At 40.9% G+C, this 17,645-nt stretch overlaps 2 long non-coding RNA genes across 4 annotated transcripts; one reads left to right on the top strand and one right to left on the bottom strand.

The window, feature by feature from the left end:
- The first annotated feature begins 267 nt into the window (after window positions 1-267).
- Window positions 268-15,928, top strand: LOC138373587 (uncharacterized). 3 transcript variants are annotated; one of them, XR_011231211.1, is made up of 6 exons: window positions 268-497; window positions 3,407-3,570; window positions 5,067-5,230; window positions 6,725-6,888; window positions 8,135-8,233; window positions 15,830-15,928. It is a non-coding gene; the product is annotated as an uncharacterized lncRNA (long non-coding RNA). The 3 variants fall into 3 exon arrangements; XR_011231213.1 differs by lacking the exon at window positions 268-497 and adding an exon at window positions 779-797; XR_011231212.1 differs by lacking the exon at window positions 268-497 and adding an exon at window positions 2,578-2,596.
- LOC138373588 (uncharacterized) lies at window positions 15,754-17,476 on the bottom strand. The gene is made up of 4 exons (XR_011231214.1): window positions 17,345-17,476; window positions 16,846-16,912; window positions 16,459-16,528; window positions 15,754-15,897 (listed from the first exon to the last, which is right to left on the bottom strand). It is a non-coding gene; the product is annotated as an uncharacterized lncRNA (long non-coding RNA).
- Between the last annotated feature and the right edge of the window lie 169 nt (window positions 17,477-17,645).

Here is a 17,645-nt window from a genome sequence, read left to right as displayed (position 1 = left end):
AGGGCTCTTAAGCCCTACTTAAGTCTCAAGGAATCAAGGCATAAAGGGTTTACAATAAAGCAAGTACAGTATAGGATATTGGGATTTATTTATAGAAGCATTAGCAGTAAGATATCTAATGTTGTTATTCAGTTTTATCTTGCTCTTATTAGGCCCTATTAAGATCATGCAATTCAATTTTGGTTTCTGAGACATTTACACTGGCGGGCGGCCTTCTTGCCAACTATATGGCTGTTAAGTTGAAAATTGTAACTGTTAAGATCATTCTATTGTGGTTTTAATATTGAACAATTATACATATACGAAACAGACAAATCTGGTGTCCGAAATAGTAAAAATATTAGTGTGCGATGTGATCAATGTAAGGGGGATATTGGGTGTGCCTCGTATCCCCTACAACAACAAAGTTCGAGAGCGATGAGGCCGCCACCTACTAGCTTCAGGATGTCGTCGAATCTAAATCAACAATATACTACCGCCGCTACTTACTCGGAAACGTAAGTACCTGCCGCTTTACTTCTCTCACCCTGCCTAGCCTGGCCTGGCCTGACCTGGCCTAGCCAGACCTGACCAGACCTGACCTGACCTGACCAGACCTGACCAGACCTGACCTGGCCTAGCCTTACCTAGCCTAGTCTGACCTGACCTGGCCTAGCCTTACCCAACACTAATCACCACACGTGACAGCCCAAACGAATCGCAAATAAGTACACGTAACAAGTCATATGCCCGGACACTCTTTCACCTTGGGGACTGAGTGGTAACTATTGTATAGAAGAGCCGGCTCCCTGAGAGTGGTAAGAGGGCGTGATAAGAGGCTAACGTGTGGTCTTGAAGGAAGTCGATAAAGCAGACAATTTTCAAAAGGAAGGGCAGCATAACGAGCAGACAGGAATGGACATACAGTCGGTTATCCCATAATGTGTAATACACCCCGCACAGCATGGGTGGAGTGGTGGGGGGGGGGTGGTGTAGCAGGGCACAGTATGGTGATGGTGCGGGTGAAGTACACACCCACTGAATTCCTGCCATCAATAATTGTTTTCATAACCATTAGAACAATGGCATCCCTCCAGCCACCATCCTTCCACTGACCCCCTCCTCTGGTCCTCCACCTCAGACAATAACCCCCCACACCCCCTCTCCCTTCCAGACATCAGCATGTCAAAATCAGTACCATAGTGTGTTTAAACTATTTAAACTAAGTCATTGTGTATCAAGGTATCTTAATTCATTTGAAAGTGTACATGTGCATTCGTTCATATACTCGCCTAATTGTGCTTGCTGGGGTTGAGCTCTGGCTCTTTAGTTCCACCTCTCAACCGTCAATCAACAGGTGTACAGGTTTCTGAGCCTATTGGGCTCTATCATATCTACACTTGAACCTGTGTATGGAGTCAGCCTCCACCACATCACTTACTAATGCATTCCATTAGATATAATCATATATGATTACACATAATCATAATCATTCCATACACATAATCATATATGTGTACGTCAACGTATACATACATGCGTATATATACCTTATATTAAAATACTGATAAACGAATGACCATGAACAAATTAATTTATAATTGTAGCATTATATATAATTTTAATAGACTAATTACGTGTTTATACATTTGAATGGTCCAGACAGGTGGCCAGCCTTGGACATATACACTTCTGGTAGGCACAATGACCTCATGTTAGACCCTTGATAGATTATGTGAGAGAGAGAGAGAGCTGGGGCAGGGAGGTGCGTGCCCCAGGAAGATAATCCATGCCCATGCCCCGCCTCGAGGTCAGTTCTCGAGTCACACCAAGAATAACAATCGAGCAAGTTGTCCTGACCAGGATGTGGCATATTAGGGAGGGTTGAGGAATAGGAAGCCTGTCTGATAGGGCTCTTGGCAAGCAGCTCTCCCTCAGTCTACCTATCTATATGGAAGAAATGTATCTAGGCCCTCCTCCCCCCTGCCTATTCTCTCTCCCCCACCTTTCTTCCTTCATTTCCTCCCTCCTTCCCTCCCCCTCACTGGTGAGAGAGTAGGAGTGTGAGAGTGGTTAGAGAACTCGTAGTTCTCACGCTCGTGAAATTGTCTGCGACCCTGGAGGAGTAGAGCGGAGGGGGGGGTGAAAGTAGGTGACGATGGAGGAGTAGAGGGGAGCATTATATGCAATGAACGTAGGTGTCTATGGAAGAGTACATCATAGAGGAGGGTGAAAGGAAGGTGACGATGGAGGAGGAGAAGGGAGGGGGTGTGAAGGTAGGTGATGATGGAGGAGTAGAGGGGAGGAGGGGGTCAAAGGTAGGTGTCTATGGAAGAGTACATCATAGAGGGGGTGAAGGTAGGTGGCGATGGAGTAGAGCAAAAGGGGTGGGGGTTGAAAGTAATCCTGAGTTTAATTTTTTAGTTATATATAGTGACACCTCGGCTTACGAATGAATATTTATGAACTTTTCGGGTTACGAGCCTAATTTCTTCGAAAAATTTGAATCGGGTTACAAACTTTGCCTCGGGAAAGGAGTTTGTTGATATACGTATGGGCTGACCTAGCGCGTGGTGGCATGGTGATCGCGCCTCAGTTTACCAGTGTCTCCTGCCTAGTAAGTATCGCGCCTGAATTCTTTGTAAAGCATTACATTTGTTTTGGGATTTTTGGCTATTTGAACATCAAATTTGTTATGATATATCTTGCCATGAGTCCCAAGAAAGCCAGTGGTAAGGTTCAAGCCAAGAAAACACATGTGAGAATGACCATAGAGGAAAAACAAGAGAGCATTCATAAACATCAAAATGGTGCACAGGTTGTTGAACTAGCTAGGCAGTACAACAAATCTGTCAACAATATGCACTAGACTTGCTAAGAAAAAGGACATTATGAGCATTAAAGTGGCAAAAGGCATATCAACAATCCCGAAACAAAGAACACAAACACTTGAGGATGTTAAAAAGTTTTTATTAATTTGGATACACAACAAGGAGTTAGCAGGTGATAGCATTTCAGAGGCCATCATTTGTGAGAAACCAAGGCATTTGCTTGAAGACCTTTTAAAGAAAACCCCTGGAATGGAGGGGGGGGGGGGGGAAGATGAATCAAGTTTGAAAATGTGAAAAGTTTGTGTGACAATAGAGCCTCGTGGAAAACTTTTGCTGTGGTCATTACCTGGTGGAATGCACCCAGGATGGAGTATCAGGGCTATACATCTTTTAAATCATAAAAGTAATAAACATTTCCCATCAACCTTACAAACAATATTAACCTATTTTCATGTATTTCCCCCATGTGCATTTTAACAAAGTTGCTAAATTGCCTTTATCATTCTGTAAAATTTCAATTACAGTACTGTATGTATAATTTTGTTAGTATAAATGGACTGAATATTCTGAAATTGCTATTAATTTTACAATTTCAGATTCAAAGGTGGTCTGGACACCCAATTTGGTCAGACAGGTGAAGAGAGCATTTAGGATAGTTCGAAGAGATGAAGATGGTCACAATTGTGTTCGAAGAGGCAAACGCCCCCCTTTGCTCCTGAACATTATGTTCAACCATTGACCTCTGCACACCTAACACAAGGTAGGTTGAAAACTCCTCCTTCATGTCATTGGTACATTAGCCAGAAACTCAGGGCTCATGTAGGAATATCCCTAAAAAAAAAAAAAAGTGGCCCCAACAATGCATCCTCCAAGTCTGGAGGATGAGCAGGAGCATTGTCGAGAAGCAGGACCTTGAGTGTCAAACTTTTCTCTTGCAGATATTTTTTGATGGCAGGGCAAACCACTCCACATCACAGTTTTTCTGCACGTTATATATTTTTTAAAACTCTTGGATTTTCGGAATGATACACGAGCAAGGGTTTAATTTTCAAATCGCCACACAGCACAAGAGTTAGCCTATCCTGACACAAGTTAGCCCAAGTTAGCTTGTGTCCGGGCAGTGACGTCTCCTCTTGGGTAATGTATGACCTCTTCGGCAATTTTTTCCAGAATAGCTATGTCTCCTCACAATTAAACACTTGTTGTGGAATGTATCCATCAATACAGCACAGTGTATCTACAAAATTTTAATTTTTTACTTATATATAGTGTCACCTCGGCTTACGAATGAATATTTATGAACTTTTCGGGTTACGAGCCTAATTTCTTCGAAAAATTTGAATCGGGTTACAAACTTTGCCTCGGGAAATGAGTTTGTTGATATGCGTATGGGCTGACCTAGCGCGTGGTGGCATGGTGATCGCACCTCAGTTTACCAGTGTCTCCTGCCTAGTAACTATTGCGCCTGAATTCTTTATAAAGCATTACATTTGTTTTGGGATTTTTGGCTATTTGAACATAAAATTTGTTATTATATATCTTGCCATGAGTCCCAAGAAAGCCAGTGGTAAGGTTCAAGCCAAGAAAACACATGTGAGAATGACCATAGAGGGAAAAACAAGAGAGCATTCATAAACGTCAAAACGGTGCACAGGTTGTTGAACTAGCTAGGCAGTACAACAAATCTGTCAACAATATGCACTATACTCGCTAAGAAAAAGGACATTATGAGCGTTAAAGTGGCAAAAGGCATATCAACAATCCCGAAACAAAGAACACAAACACTTGAGGATGTTGAAAAGTTTTTATTAATTTGGATACACAACAAAGAGTTAGCAGGTGATAGCATTTCAGAGGCCATCATTTGTGAGAAACCAAGGCATTTGCATGAAGACCTTTTAAAGAAAACCCCTGGAACGAGGGGGAAAAAGATGAATCAAGTTTGAAAATGTGAAAAGTTTGTGTGACAATAGAGCCTCGGGGAAAACTTTTGCTGTGGTCATTACCTGGTGGAATGCACCCAGGATGGAGTATCAGGGCTATACATCTTTTAAATCATAAAAGTAATAAACATTTCCCATCAACCTTACAAACCATATTAACCTATTTTCATGTATTTCCCCCATGTGCATTTTAACAAAGTTACTAAATTGCCTTTATCATTCTGTAAAATTTCAATTACAGTATACTGTATATAATTTTGTTAGTATAAATGGACTGAATATTCTGAAATCACTATTAATTTTACAATTTCAGATTCAAAGGTGGTCTGGACACCCAATTTGGTCAGACAGGTGAAGAGAGCATTTAGGATAGTTCGAAGAGATGAAGATGGTCACAATTGTGTTTGAAGAGGCAAACGCCCCCCTTTGCTCCTGACATTATGTTCAGCCTATTGACCCCTGCACACCTAACACAAGGTAGGTTGAAAACTCCTCCTTCATGTCATTGGTTCATTAGCCAGAAACTTAGGGCCCATGCAGGAATATCCCTAAAAAAAAAAAAGTGGTCCCAACAATGCATCCTCCAAGTCTGGAGGATGAGCAGGAGCATTGTCGAGAAGCAGGCCCTTTAGTGTCAAACTTTTCTCTTGCAGATATTTTTTGATGGCAGGGCAAACCACTCTACATCACAGTTTTTCTGCACGTTATATATTTTTTAAAACTCTTGGATTTTCGGAATGATACACGAGCAAGGGTTTAATTTTCAAATTGCCACACAGCACAAGAGTTAGCCTATCCTGACACAAGTTAGCCCAAGTTAGCTTGTGTCCGGGCAGTGACGTCTCCTCTTGGGTAATGTATGACCTCTTCGGCAATTTTTTCCAGAATAGCTATGTCTCCTCACAATTAAACACTTGTTGTGGAATGTATCCATCAATACAGCACAGTGTATCTACAAAATTTTAATTTTTTACTTATATATAGTGTCACCTCGGCTTACGAATGAATATTTATGAACTTTTCGGGTTACGAGCCTAATTTCTTCGAAAAATTTGAATCGGGTTACAAACTTTGCCTCGGGAAATGAGTTTGTTGATATGCGTATGGGCTGACCTAGCGCGTGGTGGCATGGTGATCGCACCTCAGTTTACCAGTGTCTCCTGCCTAGTAACTATTGCGCCTGAATTCTTTATAAAGCATTACATTTGTTTTGGGATTTTTGGCTATTTGAACATAAAATTTGTTATTATATATCTTGCCATGAGTCCCAAGAAAGCCAGTGGTAAGGTTCAAGCCAAGAAAACACATGTGAGAATGACCATAGAGGGAAAAACAAGAGAGCATTCATAAACGTCAAAACGGTGCACAGGTTGTTGAACTAGCTAGGCAGTACAACAAATCTGTCAACAATATGCACTATACTCGCTAAGAAAAAGGACATTATGAGCGTTAAAGTGGCAAAAGGCATATCAACAATCCCGAAACAAAGAACACAAACACTTGAGGATGTTGAAAAGTTTTTATTAATTTGGATACACAACAAAGAGTTAGCAGGTGATAGCATTTCAGAGGCCATCATTTGTGAGAAACCAAGGCATTTGCATGAAGACCTTTTAAAGAAAACCCCTGGAACGAGGGGGAAAAAGATGAATCAAGTTTGAAAATGTGAAAAGTTTGTGTGACAATAGAGCCTCGGGGAAAACTTTTGCTGTGGTCATTACCTGGTGGAATGCACCCAGGATGGAGTATCAGGGCTATACATCTTTTAAATCATAAAAGTAATAAACATTTCCCATCAACCTTACAAACCATATTAACCTATTTTCATGTATTTCCCCCATGTGCATTTTAACAAAGTTACTAAATTGCCTTTATCATTCTGTAAAATTTCAATTACAGTATACTGTATATAATTTTGTTAGTATAAATGGACTGAATATTCTGAAATCACTATTAATTTTACAATTTCAGATTCAAAGGTGGTCTGGACACCCAATTTGGTCAGACAGGTGAAGAGAGCATTTAGGATAGTTCGAAGAGATGAAGATGGTCACAATTGTGTTTGAAGAGGCAAACGCCCCCCTTTGCTCCTGACATTATGTTCAGCCTATTGACCCCTGCACACCTAACACAAGGTAGGTTGAAAACTCCTCCTTCATGTCATTGGTTCATTAGCCAGAAACTTAGGGCCCATGCAGGAATATCCCTAAAAAAAAAAAAGTGGCCCCAACAATGCATCCTCCAAGTCTGGAGGATGAGCAGGAGCATTGTCGAGAAGCAGGCCCTTTAGTGTCAAACTTTTCTCTTGCAGATATTTTTTGATGGCAGGGCAAACCACTCTACATCACAGTTTTTCTGCACGTTATATATTTTTTAAAACTCTTGGATTTTCGGAATGATACACGAGCAAGGGTTTAATTTTCAAATTGCCACACAGCACAAGAGTTAGCCTATCCTGACACAAGTTAGCCCAAGTTAGCTTGTGTCCGGGCAGTGACGTCTCCTCTTGGGTAATGTATGTCCTCTTCGGCAATTTTTTCCAGAATAGCCATGTCTCCTCACAATTAAACACTTGTTGTGGAATATATCCGTCAATACAGTATCTACAAAATCTTTAAAATCACGAACAAATCTTTCAGCCCCTACTTTGTCTGAGCTGGCACCCTCACCATGCCTCACAACACTATGAATACCACGTCTTTTTTCAAAATTTCTCAAACCATCCCCTACTCACCTTAAACTCTTTCGTATCTGCAAAACTCGTTCTAGGGGTTTTCTTTATAAGATCTTGCATGAAGATTTCATTGTTGACCAAACCACACACTGGAAATTGAATAGACGACGACATTTCGATCCGTCCTGGACCATTATAAAGTCGATTGTGATGAGATGAGGGAAGCAAGAGCATTAAGTAGGCAAGAGAGAGAGGTGAGGAGATGGCAAGTATGTACGTATGTACATGAATAAAACATGTACATACTTATACATAACGTGTGTAAATAGTGTAATAAACACAATAACAGTATTTTGGGAGGAGGAATGTTGGCGAGTAATGTGTTGGAGGAGGGAGGGAGGACTGGCAGGGTGTGGCAGCTCACTCATGTTTTTTGGGCTCACCATACCAACATAGTGGATCGTTATGGTGAATACATACGTAGGTGGGTATATACAATGTGTGTATATAGTGTAATAACAGCAAAAACACTGTTTGATTGTAGAATATGTCGCATATATGAGGCCCATAATTTTGAGCATAGCGATGTTCTATACTTTGAATTATATAAATTCCACAAATTACACACTTTTAAATAATATTACAGCAAAAAAAAGGAAGAAATGAATGAGAAACTTCAAAATAATTGCGCAACATTTTATTCGCAGCAACTGCCGTCGCACGGGGTGGCGGGGCCGACAGACCCCCATCGCTCCAACGCTCAGCGCCCATAATTTGCTCAATTTCCCAGCTCCATCGCAGCTAAAGTAAGTCACATACAATATTTTTTGTTTAGTTTCCCCGTGATCAGACTCTGCATTTTAACAATATAAGAAGAGAAAAAAAATTTTTGGAAAGAATTTATTTCTTGTGCACCAGGGTGTTATTTGGAGACAGAACAGTTCAGTGGTTAACTACTAAATTTTTTTTTCTCCCACACACGCACCCCCCTAGGAAGCAGCCTGTAACAGCTAACTCCCAGATACCTATTTACTGTTAGGTAACAGGGGTCATCCCCTTTTGTACAAAGAATCTGCTAAAGCTTTTAGGGCTAATCTTTGACACTCATTTGTCTTTGTTGCCCCATATTTTTTACGTCCGAGTTGAATGCTCTAAGGCCCTTAACTAACTTTAGGTCATGTCCCATACTTCTTGGGGAGCTAATCGACACTGCTCCTCTCTTTACATTCCTCTCTCGTTCTGTCTAAACTCGATTATGGCCCTGTTTACTCGTCTGCTTCTCCTTCTACCCTTCACCATCTGGACACACTGCATCATACTGGGTTACTGCTCAGCTCTGGTACCTTTCCTTCGACACCTACCCTAAGCCTGTATGTTGAAACTGGCGTCCTGTTTCTACAGGATCGCTACTGTCTTCTCCACCTTGCACGGTCCTTACAGCACCCTCACTCTTGCTTATGTCATGCCTTGACCTTTACCCATCCTGTGGTTCCTGTTCCCCTTCACCACCTATCTCTTTCTGTACGGTTGTCTCTCTTACAAAATGCTCTTTCAGTTTGTGTTACCAATATTTCCCCTCGTGTCATTCCGTCTTTGCCCCTATGGAGGGGTCCCCGTTCCTAAATTCTGTAAGCCTTGACCCACATGACTAAAACTTTTACCCCTCCTACAGTTCTAAATCACCTTTTCCTTGAACACTTTTCTTCACACTTCCACTCTATTTCCGTCTTCACCAATGGGTCTTAAGTCTGCAGACGGTGTAGGCTACTCTGTTGTTTTTCCTGACTGCACCTTTGTGTCTCCTGCCTCCGGAGACTAGCATCTTCATGGCAGAACTTTATGCTATTCTCTATGCTCTTCATCAACTCTTTTCTCGCTGTCAATCCTCCTCTGTGTTTGTAGTTGACACTTGCAGTGCCCTCATGGCTCTAGAATCCTTTAATCCAGTCCATCCTTTGGTAGTTGAAATTCAACATTGGCTGTTTCTTATCTCTAGTAGATTTAAGACAGTGGAATTTCGCTGGATTCCCACCCATATTGGTGTGTTCTTAAATGAGCGTGCGGACACTGCCGCTAAGGAAGCTATCCGTACCTGTCCCATCTCCCGTAAAGGTATTCCTTATTATGACTTTTACCCAGTTATTCATTTCCCCATTCTTGCCCGTTGTCAGGGTTGTTGGTCTTCTGTTACTGGTAACAAACTGCGTGCTCTTAAGAGTAGTGTGTTCCCGTGGCCTTCCTCCTACCACCGTAACCGGTGGTGGGAAACGGCTCTGGCGAGGTTGTATATTGGTCATACACGTTTAACTCACGGGCACTTAATGGAGCGCTGCCCTGCTTCTTATTGTCCAAACCGTTGTCTCTACGTGTCCTGACTTCCAGGACTTACGTGTCTTGCTTCCCGACCATCCCTCACTGTCAATTGTCCCTCGATAAAATTCTTGGTAAATTCAATACCTTTGATATTGTTCGCCGTATGCGTTTTTGTTCTTGTATTGGCGACGTTAGTGATATTTAGCACACTATGATTATCCCACACATTTGATGGTTTGATAATTACTGTACTGTACAGTACTTTGGTTTGGAATGTATCAAATAAAGTTGTTTCATGTATTCAAATGTGTGAGAAAATCCACTGGGGCTGTGAGATGAAGCGAACCTGTAACAAAGGCATTGCCAGTTGCATACTCTACCACCACTGATGGTAAAAGTCTTACAACTGTATATCTTGTGTGACGGGTTATGGTATCACAGCTATACTGAACCAAGATGGTATGGCTCTCCCTCACATAAATGAAAGAAATGCTGCTATTGGCCTTGCAGTGTGTAAGTTGCAGGTGGAAACAAATGAAAATTATCAAATAAATAATTAAACAATTTACTGAAATAGTAATGAACAAAAATAACACATGACAATACTTGACTATCATGTAATGCAAAGGTGAACAAGTTAGTATGACCTTAAATGCAAAAAATAAACTAAGCAATGAATAAAAGTATGAAGATATACTGGTGTTCTGAAGACAGCTACCATACCACCATGGCATCAGTCACACGACGTTGGCTGGAAGCGGACGACGGGTTAGAGACACGAAGGTGATCCTAGAGCACTAAGGGAGAGATTGCCTCTCCAGGGAGGCAGCGCTCTTTATATAGTCCGGCGGTGTTGACTCATCCAGTTTCAACACGAGGTGGACATCTGGTCAACTAGCAAACTGCTCGATGTGGCTGGCGGTGCCTCTGTGTTGAGCTGTACCACTGTCAGTTGAAGGCGGCTAACTGCTTGTTTGTGGGGACTAACTGCCAGTTAGCAGTGGCGCCCGGCTTGCCTCTGAGTCGTACCAGGCCGTGCCAGGCCCTGGGGGGTATGGAGAGGTGGCAGGACTGATGACTCTTCTGGGCTGGTGTAGATGTATACTTCCAGTGCAGAGGCATTGAAGGTGAAGGGAAAAGGCAGTTCCACTGCTATGCAGGGGATTCACGTGACACTTGTGAAGCCACAGAAAGTCTGGAGGCCCTACTGAAGCCAGTCCAAGTATTAAATAAAACCCCTGAAGTACGCCGGTGAAGGGTAAAGTGAAGGGTGAAGCAAGACCGTATGCCCCAACTTCAGGCACACACAGAAAATCACGTTTTGGTCCCGCCTCTCAACTGTGTATTTGAAGTTAGGGCGTATGGTGTTGAACTGCTTCAGCCTTCACCCGAGTGCTTGTAGGTCTTACGTAAGACGTTGACTCAAGGAGTGGCCTCAAAACTTGCTGTGATTTATGGGGAAATCCGGTTGTAAGACTTTTACAAAGTCAGTAATATACTGTGGTAGAGTATGCAGCTGCCAGTGCCTTGGGCAAGGGTTTACGTCGCCTCACAGCTCCAGTGGCTTTTCTGCTTGGTGTATATCAGGTTGTGATTTTGTGTGTGTACCGTATTGTTATGATCTCCGTCTGATAAGTCCTTTCTGGCCTCAAGAGTCATTGTTACCCACCTAGAAAGATTGCAGATGGCCAATGCAGTTATTTAAGTTAAGAAGGGACAAGTCTTAAACAGAATTTTGCATAATATTTGACTGTAAAGGGGTAAATTGAGGTAGATTGAAAAACAAAATGGTGAACCGGGCAGGCGGTACTCACAATTAGGCGAGTACACTCGGGAACTTTTAAAGTGCAACCAAACATGCTTTAGGCTCTCACAACAAGAGGTGAGTGGTGGTGGCTTAGGTGCTCAGCCAATCAGAGCACCTAAGGAGGGAGGGCAGGAGTGAGAGGGGGTGGTATGTGGAAGTTTGGTGACAGTTGTGTGTAGTTTGTTCATCTTCATTGTAAGTTTCATGGCTTGGTGTGCATTTCCCTAGTAAATTTAATTAGGGAAAAATTCAGGTGTTTGATTTTTTAAATCAACTCTTTAAATGTTGAGTTGTTAAAGGCCTCAAAGTGCATGGAGTTTGTTTGGGAGTATGGCATCCTCATGCTGTTGCGTGCTCGCGTGAGGTAGCAAAGGTGATGTAAAGTTGTGGGGTGTACATGCTTGGGACGTCCTCTCTCGGGATGGCTGGTGTTAGACCTGCGTGTTTGTCGGTTGTTGAAAAGCCGTCATCCTTTGCTGTTGTGGTATTGATTTTACATTGTTCATCTTGTAATTAATACTGTAGTGCGATATCTAGGGCTACCATTTGTAGGTTTAAAATGTCTAATACAAACAGTTGTCCAATGAGTTTTAATAGGAAATATCATCCACCAAGCACCATTGTACAATTATATTAATTGATAGTATATGGATTGTGCAGAACTGCTTAGAATGATCTTTAACACTTGGCTATATTGGTCATGTCAAATACCTGCACGGTGAATGCTCAAAGACCCTTTCTTTATTCAGTGTTGTCACATACCTCATGGGGGTATGGATAGGCAAACACTCATTCGGTTAAACTTGCCTTGTAGTACTTTCAGAGCTCAGTAATTTGGAATCTGGTTAGCACTTTCCAAATAAATTGACCTTTAAAGTGAATTCCTATTTAGGTTTAAAACATTATACCGAATGAGAAACTCGGATTATATAGCCGAACACCAGAAATGTTGTTATTCAATTTGGTTGCCTAAAGCACATTCAAGGACTACACATTACATGGCATTCCAGGATTCCTCTATACCTTGCCTTATGCTGTAAACATTGCCACAACCCTGTGTTTTATTGATTTAAATGGCCACAGGGAGGCATACAACACTGCAGATTATGATGTCATTAGTTATCCACAGTGCTGACAAGTGGGCTGACTGATGTTCGTTGACACCTGTATCGTGTTTCAATTTAATCGCCAGGAGATCACCCTCTCACTAGACTCGTCTGTAGGAAGTAGAGTATAGTATCTCCAATTACCTTGGATCATAAATAGCATAAGACTTGGGGGTAGGAGAGGGTTGCAGTGTTTGTCATGGCTCTCAGTTGTTCCTGGTATTAGGCAATTTAGTTCTGGAATCATTTTTGTTGGCCAATGTTAAACTTTTTCGAAAGTAGATGTTATTCTGAAAGGGAAGGGGTGGGGGGGGGAACCTCTATGCTTGGATACAGTTATCTAAGTGAATACTTTGATTTATACAGTAGAATAACTACCTTCTTTTCCTTAGTCAAAAAGGTTGCTTGTTTATTTCTAGGGACTTGTATTTTCTTTTATTTTTAACTACAGCAACTTTCAGTGAATGATAGATTCTTACTGAAAGGACCTTTACTTCATTGTTGTTGCTTTATGGTCATCTCATTGTGTACAGGGATTCCGCGAAGCTTTTGGGGTTAGTCTTTGACACTCGTTTGTCTTGGTCAGCCCATATCTCTTGCCTCCGAGTTGAATGCTCTAAGGCCCTTAACCTCCTTAAGGTTTTGTCCCATACTTCTTTGGGAGTGGATAGGCGCACGCTCCTCTATTTGCACTCCTCTCTCGTCCTGTCTAAACTCGATTATGGTTGCCCTGCATACTCTTCTGCTTCTCCTTCTACTCTTCGCCGTCTTGATGCTTTGCACCATACTGGGTTGCGTCTCGGCTCTGGTGCCTTTCGTTCGACTCCCGCCCTTAGTTTGTATGTTGACACTGGTTTTCTCTCTCTTCAGGACTGCCGTGATCGCTACTGTCTTCGCTATCTTGCGCGGTCCTTCCAACATCCTTCCTCTCGCCTCTGTCGTGCATTGACTTTTCCTCCTCCTGTGGTTCCTGTTCCTCTTCATTGTCTCCCACTTTCTGTCCAGTTATCTCGCTTACAGGATTCTCTTTCTGTTCATATTTCTAATGTTTCTCCTCGTATTGTTCCTTCATTACCTCCGTGGAGAGTCCCCCTTCCCAAGTTTTGTACGTCCTTGACTTGTATTACTAAAGCCTTTACCCCTCCTACAATTCTAAAAAGCCTCTTCCTTGAGCACTTTTCTTCGCACTCCCACTCTATTTCCATCTTCCCTGATGGGTCTAAGTCTGCGGATGGTGTGGGCTACTCTGTTTTTTTTCCTGACCGTACTTACATGTGTCGCCTCCCTTCGGAGGCTAGCGTCTTTACGGCAGAACTTTATGCTATTCTCTATGCTCTTTGTCTCTTGCTTTCTCATTCCTCCTTTGTGGTTGTAGTTGATTCTCGTAGTGCCCTCATGGCTCTAGGGTCCTTTAATCCTGTCCATCCGGTGGTCATTGAGATTCAACATTGGCTGTTTCTTATTTCTAGTAAATTTAAATCAGTAGAGTTTTGGTGGGTTCCCAGCCATATTGGTGTTTCAATGAGCGTGCGGATGCTGCCGCTAAGGAAGCTATCCGTTCTTGTCCCATCTCCCGTAAAGGTATTCCTTATTCCGACTTTTATCCTGTTATTCATTGTTCCCCGTTGGCAGGGTGGTTGGTAACAAGCTGCGTACTCTCAAACTTAGTGTGTCCCCGTGGCCTTCCTCCTACCACCGTAACCGGCGGTGGGACACTGCTTTGGCACGGCTGTGGGTTGGTCATACCCGCTTAACCCACGGTCACTTAATGGAGCACCGCCCTGCTCCTTATTGTCCGAATTGCGTTGTCCCTCTTACAGTTGTGCATATCCTTGTTGAATGTCCTGACTTCCAGGACGAGCGTGTGTCTTGCTTTCCGACCGTCCCTCGATAGAATTCTAGGTGAATCGGATACTTTTGATATCGTTCACCTTATGCGTTTTTGTTCTCGTATTGGCATTCTTGGTGATATTTAGCTCCCTCTGATTATTTCGCACTTTGATGGTGCTACATGGCCTTCCTGGTTTGGTGCCTTCTTTTGGTAATTACCTTACCTTCATTGTTGTTTCATTTTAATGTGGTAGTTGTGATATGGATTGTTCTGGCTCACGTGCAAGGTCTTGGATTTTTGTCTGTTTTATATTAAGAAATTGCCAGTCTTTTTACTATTTGTAGAGTTAGAGATCTGCATTAAGGCCTCAATATTATTCTTTATTTTTTTTTATAACATGTTATCAGCAATTTTTGTGGTTGGTAATATTTAGATTGTCAGTGATGTATGACAAGGCTTAAGACCCCTTGTGGTATGACAGCATTTTTCCCCAGTCATTTCTTTAACAAATGAAAGGGTCCTCATAACCATTCTTTTGTCCTTTCTACCATGTACCTGTTTGTTGCTTCTTGGTCTTTCATTTGGTACTTTGGCTATTAAAACAATGGCCTTTGGTAATGTTGCAATTACCATTTCTAAAAAAAAATGAGCAGGTTCATTAGGCAGGGTTTGTTTTTAGCAAACAAAGTTTGACAAAAAAAAATTCCATTCCTTCAAGACCTTGCAGATGTTAGGTCAAACTAACCAACAGTAATCTGTTTTGCCCTTTCAAACAATGATGGTTTTAATCTAGGTAAAATTTCAGAATATCAGAAGTTTGGCAGACAAATCATTTAAGAGCTTTGATTAAATTTAAGTTACCAAAGACTTTGTGAAAACCATGTTGTATAGATGCTTAGTGTCACTTTTCTAATGTTTTGTAAATTTAAATGACCTTTAGTTAAGTTAATCATAATTTGTACAAAGCTTAGGTGTTGCATAGCTTTAAATTTACTTTCAAATATGGAAACTAAAATATTGACTAAAGTTTCTTCCACTTTAATATTTCAGACTAATTTGCAATATTTGTTAGTTTATGTAAATTGAATAGGTAGTCCACTTTTACATCTTTTCAATGCATTTTGCATGCACCTATGTAACAAGTTACAAATAGGTGTAAATTTTACCAAGTATTTATTTTCAAAGTAAAAAAATTTCAGATGTTTAAACATTGCATCAATAGTAGTAAACAATTTCCAGCATAATTTCAGGACAAGGTATATAAAGTAGTTTCATTAAAATTGTTTTATTTAATAAGTTTTACATATAGTACTTATAATACATATAATATTTATTACTGTTTCAGGTTGTGGGACAGGTGCTCCTAGATGAACAGAAGATCCAAAAGGCCAAGACAACTCCACAGACAATCACCTGTAAAAGAAAAATAAACATTAAACAGGGACACTACTTTTATTATCACCAATGCCTAATAATAAGCACAAAAAATCCTAACATCCTATCTTTTAAGATAGGCTCAGCAAGGCCTATCCCTTCCTCTGGTTTCAGTGCAGAGCTTGTTCCCTGAATGGGTGCATTACATCCACCACTTTAGTGCCATCAACACATGGTACATATGCTTTACTGAAAGCACTGTACAATGCATGCCAGGCACTAAAGTTTTAGATGCATCCACCCATTCAGCAAACAAGCCCTGTGAGAATTAACAATGTAACCATTGTTAAGGGTCCCTACACCTATGCAAATCTAGTCCATCTATTAGATGGGTAGTAGAGCAAAGCTCTGAAAAAGCCAAGCCAGGGAAGTCTGCAGGACTGCCTGGTCCCCTTTTATGAAATGGGGTAGGATCAGTACAAACTGCATCATCCCCTGTGGGTTGTAACAGTAGGACATGGTTACACACCTATAAATGGACTAGATACAAGAATTAAGATTAGGTCATTGATATAGCTAAAACATCAAATTCAAACTCACCCACTTTTGTAGATTTCCTTTTGCAGAGTAAAGGTGCCTCACTCCAAGCCAGTCCATGCATCATAATCACCTGAAAAATATTTCAACAAATTAATACGTATCAGATTTAAAGCCAATCTTGCTTTACTTCACAAATTCAAATAGAACAAATTTCTTTAAGGAATTTACCTTTCCTACACATTCTAGTAGCAGTAGTAAAGATCTAATTTAGCAATATAAATATATATGGCATCAATTTGCCAAGTTTCAGTAAATGTCATTTGAGAAACTATCCACAACTGCACTTCAATGGCAAATTACATTTATCTTTAGCCAATGCTATATTGTTTAAGTTATTACTATTTTTTTTTACTTATGCAAATCTATTCAGATTAACCTACAACTCACCTGATTCTGTTTAACCGATGAACTCTTCCAACTGACAGAGGGACTTCTGGACTTTCCAAACCACATTCTGGAAAACTATATAAATTTAAAAACCAAGCTAAACTAAACATTGATTATTTTTTTTACTTTCAAGGGAAAAATACCATCTCTTAGAACAAAACTTTTCCTGCCATTAACTTTGACTCATGATGACCCTTAAGTGTTATACATTTATAGATTAAAGCTCATTTAACAAACATTTAATGTTAACTAAACAAGATTTATATTTCATTAAAAGTATTAATAAAACACCCTCAACTATGCTGTTTAAGATCTAATGCCCCACATTACAATTTTCACAATTTCAACATACCATTCTATTCAATACATTCCTGAAAGGACTAAACTTGCAGATATGGTACCCACTAGCCTAAGCCTAGACTTCCATACCCCTAATATTTAATAGGTTTTTAGCAATTAACCTGTACCCTCTAATTCCAATGTACACAACACTACTTACTGTAGATCTGCAAGTATTTTCCTGCAGCTCTTTGTTGCCAGGACCTTCCACAACCCGACTCTCAACCGTTAATCAACAGGTGTACAGGTTCCTGAGCAAAAAACAATGTTTTTTTTTTTACCGACGCTCTCCCTATTGATGAGAACTACAACCTAATGAAGATAAATGTTAATTTTATGTAGATACTGTAATAAACGAAGGTTTTAAGAGAGAGTCGGGACCAAAGAACCAAAGCTCAACCCCTGCAAGCACAAATTAGGTGAGTACAACTAGGTGAATACATCTGAGGGGCGGGACCAAA

The sequence above is a fragment of the Procambarus clarkii genome, chromosome 42 (genome assembly GCF_040958095.1).
Source record: "Procambarus clarkii isolate CNS0578487 chromosome 42, FALCON_Pclarkii_2.0, whole genome shotgun sequence".
Classification (NCBI taxonomy): Eukaryota; Metazoa; Arthropoda; class Malacostraca; order Decapoda; family Cambaridae; genus Procambarus; species Procambarus clarkii.
This window is presented reverse-complemented; position numbering and strand designations above follow the sequence as displayed.